Source organism: Hippopotamus amphibius, chromosome 3 (assembly GCF_030028045.1).
Source record: "Hippopotamus amphibius kiboko isolate mHipAmp2 chromosome 3, mHipAmp2.hap2, whole genome shotgun sequence".
NCBI lineage: Eukaryota > Metazoa > Chordata > Mammalia > Artiodactyla > Hippopotamidae > Hippopotamus > Hippopotamus amphibius.
Window position 1 is genome coordinate 159,248,854 of NC_080188.1, and position 7,757 is coordinate 159,256,610.

Here is a 7,757-nt window from a genome sequence, read left to right on the forward strand (position 1 = left end):
AAACTCAGAGCCCAATTGATGACTTCAAAGTAGGATTTCATTTTTAAAATTACATTTATGTTTCTCTCTATGTTCCAATAGTATATATTTTTCCATAACGTGAGGTATACCTGAAGTGATGCTTGCTGATTGTTAGGACTGAAATGAGAACAAAACTGAACCATATAGTTCAAGAATGAGAAATTGGTGCCAGAATGAGAGAAAATGCAGCGTTGTGCTGTGATAATTCCAGAACTTCTCTGGGACAAGTTCTCCTCCTACCCAACCGAGCTCTAGGATTGCTTGAGTGACATCAATAGTTGCTATCTGAACCAACAGAACAGAACAGCTGAGAGGGGCATTGGTGGGGTGGGGCAGGGGGGTGGGTGGAAACACCTCAACCTCCCCTGGGAGATCCAGTCTGGCCACCTGGAGACTCTTATTCTCCCCATACTTGGAAACTCAGCAGCTGGAGTAGATTTTCTAATTTTCCAACCAGTAAGCATGCTCAATTAGAATTCTTAACCAGTCTAGCCTTAACCTAGCTGGTTTTAGCCAAGATGACTTAATATGCAAGGAACATGACACATGGGGGGCTAGGGTGGAGGTAGGAATCTCTCTGTCTGGAAAAGGTATTGGTCCAGCACAGAAAGAACCCATAAAGAAATCCTGGGGCTATCTGTCTATCTGGGTGTTGTAATGGATGAATGAATAGATAAATGTTAGGAAGAACTTGGGGTGGAATTTGCAAGAATTGATTGATTTCTAATTCTTATTCTCATTATAGAGCAGACAAGGTTTAACTCAGTCATTCTAAAATTTTCTAACTTTTTACTCGTAGTCTATTGCATTGGTTTCTGATCAAATGACGTCTGTTTCTTAACCATAGAATTATAACCAACTATGTTGAGAGCTCTAGATTAGGAGTTAGGAGACAGATTCTTGCCGGGCTCTACCACCCACTAACTGTCTAATCATCAACAAGCCCTTAACTTTTCTGGGTCTTAATTTCCCATCTGTCAAATGATGAGGCTGCTCGCAGAGGGCCTCTGAGACTGGTCTCTTCTGGCCCTAACATTTGTGATTCAAACAACCAGAAATCTTTCTGAAGATTTTCACTTGAATTATCTACACGTGCCACTCCTTCCTTTCTTACCCCAGGATGTCTTTATTATTTTTCCCCCAGTAAAACCGAGGTACTGCTTCTGGATGTTTCTTAAAGAATAAATCTCTGAGTTTTCCTGTCCAGATGACTGTTTTCTGCATGTGGCTGCTAACCAATTGCCTGAAATACATTCCTTCAGATAGGCCACGCTCCCCCGCAGTGTCTCAGTACAGTTACCCTCCCCCTCCCCGGAGAGGGCTCCCCCGACCCCACCCCGCCATTAGCCCATTAGCGCCACACATTCGGAGCCAGCCAGGCGCAGCGCCGCTCCTCCTGACAAGATTGTCCTCCTCTTCAAGCAACCAGCCTGCCTGCACTACGCAGGCAGGAGATCCGAGAACCCTCTCCTCTCTCATGTTTATGAGTAATAAAATAGCGGACTTTCCCCCTTTTTATGAAGACAGTCCTTGCAGCTGTGACTGTAACTGTTGTTGGTTTTTTTTTTTCATACGAGCCAAGATTATGGTCCCATAACCCAATTAGTGTCATTTGGTGGTGGTCCAAGTGCTTCCCCTGCACGAGTTTTAATTTGGGGATCCCCGGAGGCTGCACTCCACATCTGTAGCCGGCCTGTTCTTCCTCTCCCCTTATTTGCTCGAGGTTTATGGGAGGATTAGCTGTGTGGTCTGGGAGGCGGCTGCTTCTCTTTCATCCGCACTGCTCTCGAGCCGCCGAGGAGCCTTTTACTTTTCATCAAGCCCTGGCACCTGGAGGGCGGGCAGCCGGGGCGACTGGAATGAATCAGTGGATGCCCTGCAGGCCCCGAGGGGCGCGGCCCTGCATGCGTGGGGGAGGGGAGGAGGGGGGGGAAGCCGCTTAGGAGGGGGGCAGCTCACCACCCCACCAGGCTGGGCCAAGCTGAGATCCAGAGCGCAGGTCGCGGAGCAACCCCCACACACCCCGCCCCCACTCCCTGGCTGGCGAGGACTGGCGAGGACTCGGGGCGCTCATTGTGCAGGCAGCTGGCACCAGCTGGGAAGGGGAATTAGCATAACAAAGAGCCGGAGCGAGCGCCGCGCGGCCCGGCGGGGGCTCTGCGGAGCGCCCCGGGCTCGGAGAAGCCGCGCTGTCACCAACAGCAGCGCGCCCCGGGCCGCGGGGCCGGAGACCCTCGGAGCTGCAGGGCGGGACCCCACTGCGGACGTCCGCGCCAGCGCGAGGTCGGCCAGAGTCTCGGCCGCCGGGCTCGCCCGGAGAAAATAGTGGGTGTGGGTGTGAGTGTCCGTGACAACGTGAGTGCACGTGTGTGTGTGCGCCCGCGCGCGTGTATAGATGCTGTGGATCCCTCTGAGTGTGCGTAAGTTTGTGCATGGGCGTGCACGTGACTGTGTCCGTGGGCATGTGAAGAGGCCACCTGCAGACTGGAGGGAACCCACTAGCTCCTTTCTCGCCCTCCCCACCTAGGCCTCTTTGTTCATTCCTTCCCTGAGGAGGAAAGGAATCACCGGTTCTTAACTCTGGCGGCCGCGTGGAACGCCCTGGGGAGAGTTTTACAACCCCCCCCGCCTCTCGCTAATAACAGGCCCCTGCGGGGGTCTCCCGCGCTGCGTGTCCTAATCCACTCCCGCGGATTCCGATCCGCCACTGGGGTGAGAACCGGGAAGATGCGCTGACCCGGCCGCCAGCCAGCGCTCGAGGAGGCAAGGGCCGCCGAGCCTGGCGTTTAAGGCCTCGAAGCTTTGCCTTGGCCTTCACTAGCTGAGGTCAAGTGCACATTCCTCCCACACTAGCGCTTGGGTTTCATCTCAGTGTTTGCATATAATCCTTAGAGCTGCCCGTGGGAAGAAAACTATTGGGAAACTAAGGCTCCGTTAAGTGTCACAAAAGGTCACGAAGCAGTAATTCGGCCGACCGAATTGGAGCCCAGAGCTGTGGGACTCGAAGCCCACGTTCTTTCCACTGTGACATTAAACAAACACAAACGCCGCTGTTTAATGCGCCACAGACCTCAGCTGACCAGGTCCTTGGAAGGACACTGGGAGGACTGTAGGGAAGTGTGCACCCACGGCCCGAGATGGCAGGCACAGACCAGACGACGTCCCTAGAAAACGCCCAGGGCCTCTCCTCCAGCCCCGATTTCTGCGCCACCCTCGACCCAACCGCCCCTCCCCCGCTCTGCCCAGCTCCGCGTCCAGCCCCCTGCCGACTCCGGCTCCCAGCCCCCTCCCTACAGGAAGGGAAAATGACTGCACAAGCCATTCGCCGCCACCCAGGAGCTGTCGGCAGCTGCGCAGCCAGGGGCGGGGTGGGGTGGGGTGGGGTGGGGGCGCGAGGGAGGGAGCGCCGCAGCCGGGGATTCGGGGACCGGGGGACCGGGGAGCTACACCTCCGCGCCTCGGGCCCAGCGCCTGGGTCTCGCCTCGCTGCACAGCGCCCGCTTCTTCCTTGCGGGCGCCGGGCGTCTTTGAGGCTCCTCAGGCGTTGCGTGACAGGAGTCCCCTGGCCTCGGCTGCTTGCACAGCCCTCCCTGGGAGGAGAACTGAAATGAGCTGCGGGGCTCTGCTAGTCCCAAGGTTCCCCACTACCCGGAGGTGTGCGTTTCCACAAGCGTAGCCTACATCAGGCGCCTCAGCAACACCAAGTTCTAGAGCCAAAGGGGCCTCCCTCTCAGGCCACCGGGGCCGGCTCTCCCTTCTCCGCAGTCTGGGAGACCAAGGCCCCGGGGATATGAAGGAAACCTCCAGGTTTCACAGCCCTGTGACTGCCTGCCCAGCTTTGCTGAGCTGCACAGGCTCTTTGAACAGGCAAACCCCTGTGCTTACTTACCAGGGCTGTATTCTACAGTAAGAATCCCCATGCCGAGCCAGGAAAGGAGCAGCCCTAGGAAGGCAGGCAGCAGCTGCTCTTGGAGGTGCCCTGGGGAGGAACAGGGTTGAAACCCTGGGCCCCTGCACCCCTAGCCTGAGTGCCACCCCATCTGAGTTCAAGCGTGCAGCAGGTGAACTGGTGGTCCAAAGGGGCTGGTGGTGGCTGCTGTTATTATTATTGAGTTCAGAATTCTCCTAGGTTCTAACAACTGCATTCATTCTCAATAAATGGTTTCTTAATAATCATTTTAATTAGCAAAAAAGGCTGTCTTATTAAAGCTAATTAAAGGCAATTTGGGAACCTTATTTTCATACAATCATAAAATTAGAGAAACAAGAGGCTGGAGAAATGGGGAATGTCTCAGCCTTACTGCAGAGGGGGCAGGGAGGAGCTGGGAAGGGAGATCCTAGCTCCAAACCAGGCCTACAGGACAAGAGCCCCCAGACTTGGGTAGCCTCATACTGTGCTGGGGGACAGCTGTGGGGAGGGATCCTTTGTCCACATTCTCCAACTGGAGTCTCAGAGTCCCCTGAAGTTCTCCCTCTGTCCCATAATTGGCCAGTTTTCTCTCTCTAGTTATCTTTAAATTGGAAATGAACTACCATTACAGCCCTGATTTACCCCAGATCTCACTCCTCAAAAGCGCCCCACCTATCTCTAGGCATTCCTTCCTTCCCCGTCCATTCTGTGGCTGATTGTCCAAAATCGCCAAGCTAGCAGTTTTCTTCACCCCTCAGGCCCCTCAGTGCCCTCCAGACCTCAGCCCAGGCTATTTGCCCGACCCTACCTTCTGCTCCCTATAGGGAAGCATTTGCTCTTTTGTCCTCTTGATATGCTCTCCTGCTGACCAGCTCCTTCCTATCTCCCAGCCTTCAGCTCTGCTTCTCCCTTAGCCTGGGATAACCTTGCCCTATCCTTGCTTATGCGAAGAGTAACTTCCCCTCAAGGCCAATTCAAGATCTGCGTTTTGTATGAAAACTTCCCAAGCGATTATAGGCTGGTCCATGATATAGAAAATATAATATTCCTCCTCCTTCCAACAATAATGACTTTTCAACTAGAATCTTTTTTTTAAAATTATAAAGTAGGAATTAAACATGGGTTTTAGCATCAGAGACCTTGGTTACAATCCTGGCTTTCCATAAATTTATGAAGTGGTTTATGGGCACATCCTTACTATAAATATCTCATGTCTAGCAAATGGCTTGACTTCCCTCAGCTCTAGTTTCCTCCTTAGTAAGTGCGGCTAATGCTAATACCTACATCGCTAGGTTATTGGGATGTGTAAATGAATAATGTGTGTAAGTCATTTTACACAGTGTAGGCATGTGATACTAATAGCTCTGTGATCACTGTCCTTGTTGATGTGGGGCACAATTCAGGGGGTATGAACAAGTACACCAGGAAGAGAGAGCCCACAGTCAAAGAGATTCCCTGGCTGCCTGAATTCCTGGCAGCCTCATCTCTAGGGATTTCAGTGCCTCCCATTCATCCCTTTTCTCCAGGGGTCCTTCCAAACCCTGAGATAGGACTCTTCTCTGGGGACCACAGGGCCGTGGTTTATGGGCACATACTTACTACAAGCATCTAGTGTCAGAACTCAGCACAAGAAAGACACTGGACAGTGGGTGTCAGCTCCTTGTTGTCTTGCTTTAAGTTTCTCAGCCTCCATTCTCAGCAACGCTTCCTGTAAATGAACCTATTCTGGCAGGAATCTAACCGTTAAAAAGAGCTCTCCGGTAAATCCTACCATAACACCGAGAATTCTTGCCTGTGCTTGAAACCATAGCTTGGGGCGTCAGAGGATTTTGCACAGCAGACCTTGCACCTCTCCTTATCTGTTGCTTAAGCCACAGGACAGTGAGTGGCCATGAATCAGCAGGAGCCTCCCCTGCTATTCACCCCTTGAGCATCCTTTAGATGAAGTCTTAACAATGGCAGAACTGACCACAGAGGAAGGACAATGAACAGATCACGATGCGCTAGTTTTTAGCCACCTATTCTCCAAGTAATTGTTTAAGTAGGGCCTCTGCCTTGATAATAACTATTATCACAAGACCTTATGTTTATTAGAGTCTCCTCACCAGAAGGAAATGCAAACCTATGACATTCTGATTCTGATAAGCAGCACACTTTCACCTACCAGGGGCTGTAATCAAAGCAGAAGTGGCACACAAATTAACCAGCAGTCCCCCCGCCTATCAGACACAGTGTATATTTTCTTCATCTCAGCCAAGAAAGGGACTCATTTCCCATCCCTGAGCATCAGCAGCTGTGTGAGCCCCACCACAGCTCCTGATGGGGCTGGGACTAGCCTGACATGTATGATTAAAGCTCCGTGTTATACAGCAGTGGCTGTGTTTTCAAGGAGATGGAGGAAACCTCACAGGACCCCTGGGGCAGGACACAACACTGCTCCTCAGAAAATTCCCTTTAAAAAAGTTGTCAAGAAATCCAATTAACCAGCTGGAAGGCCAGCGTGGGCAGCCCTCCTCGGGGTTAATAAATAATAGAACGTGCCCTGTGTTGGAAGGGGTATCTCTCTTCTCTGAGCTCAGAGGCTGTGACAAGCCCTCCCAGCAGGAAGAAATGGGTACAATCCCCACCACCGCTCCCTCCCCTGGTCCCTGAAACCTCAGTGGGTTCAGCAGGTATGTTCCCCTAGACAGAGGCCCCTGCATCCCGGAGGGCATCTCCTCCCTCCCCTCCACTGCAAGCCACAAGTTCATCAACCAGCCCTGAGAGTGAGGGTACGAGGGGGGCTTGTCTTAAGGGAATCCAGCATAGCGATGGGGGTCAGGAGCTCTGGTTCCAGTTCCAGGTCTGGCCTATTCTCAGACAAGCTCTTCAGAGGCTCCTAACCCCAGCTGAACTGAGGCCTGTGAGGAGGGCATAGCAGGTCCTTCCTTGCTGGTCCTCTTTCCGAAGCTGACTGACCACCCTGGATGGGCTCTTTGCTTCACTTTTGCAGGACCAGCACTGTTCAGTTGGAATATAATGCGAACCAGGTATGTGATTTTAAGTTTTCTAGTAACCACATTTTTAAAAAATTCAAAGAAATAAGTGACATTAATTTTAATAATATAGTTTATATAACCCAATAGGTACGAAACATTATGACTCTGACACGTAATCCATATAAAAATAGTGAATGAGATATTTCATTTCTTTTTTATTGTGTATTAAGTCTTTGAAGTCTAGTGTGTATTCTACACAACACATACCACTTAGGACAAGACATATTTCAAGTGCTCAATAGCCACATGTGTCTGGTGGCTACCTTATTGGACAGTGTAGTTCTGGACCCTTTGGGCGAAGGCCTGGCTAGGGGTCTAAGCCTGGATCCCTGTGATCCCTCGTACAGGGAGCCACGGAGTTCCCACCTGGCTCACAATCACATCTCTTCTCCTCCCTGCTGCCCAGGCACCATGTACATGCTTCTTGGAGACCCTCAGACCCAACCCTCTAGTTCAAGGCCATGGGACCACAGAAAGACATTGAAAGCTCTGCTACTCCCAGTGATTTCCAAGGAAAGCTCCCAGCACCCGAGGGTTAACATCTTGGGATGGCCTGGCTCTGGCCCATTCCCTCCTCACATCATCCCGACTCCCCAGGACGGGATGTGTGCGGCCATCCCCGTGTGAGTAGAGCCAGGACTGTGCAGCCAGGGGTTGGGAAACAGCTGCAGACAGTCGTGTTTGCAGGGTGACAGGGCCTCTGTTAGGAGCAGAGCTGTTTTTAATCCTCTGTGCTACCAGAGAGAAAGGATGTGGGTGGCAAGTAAAGTCTTGTCGGGGAAAACACT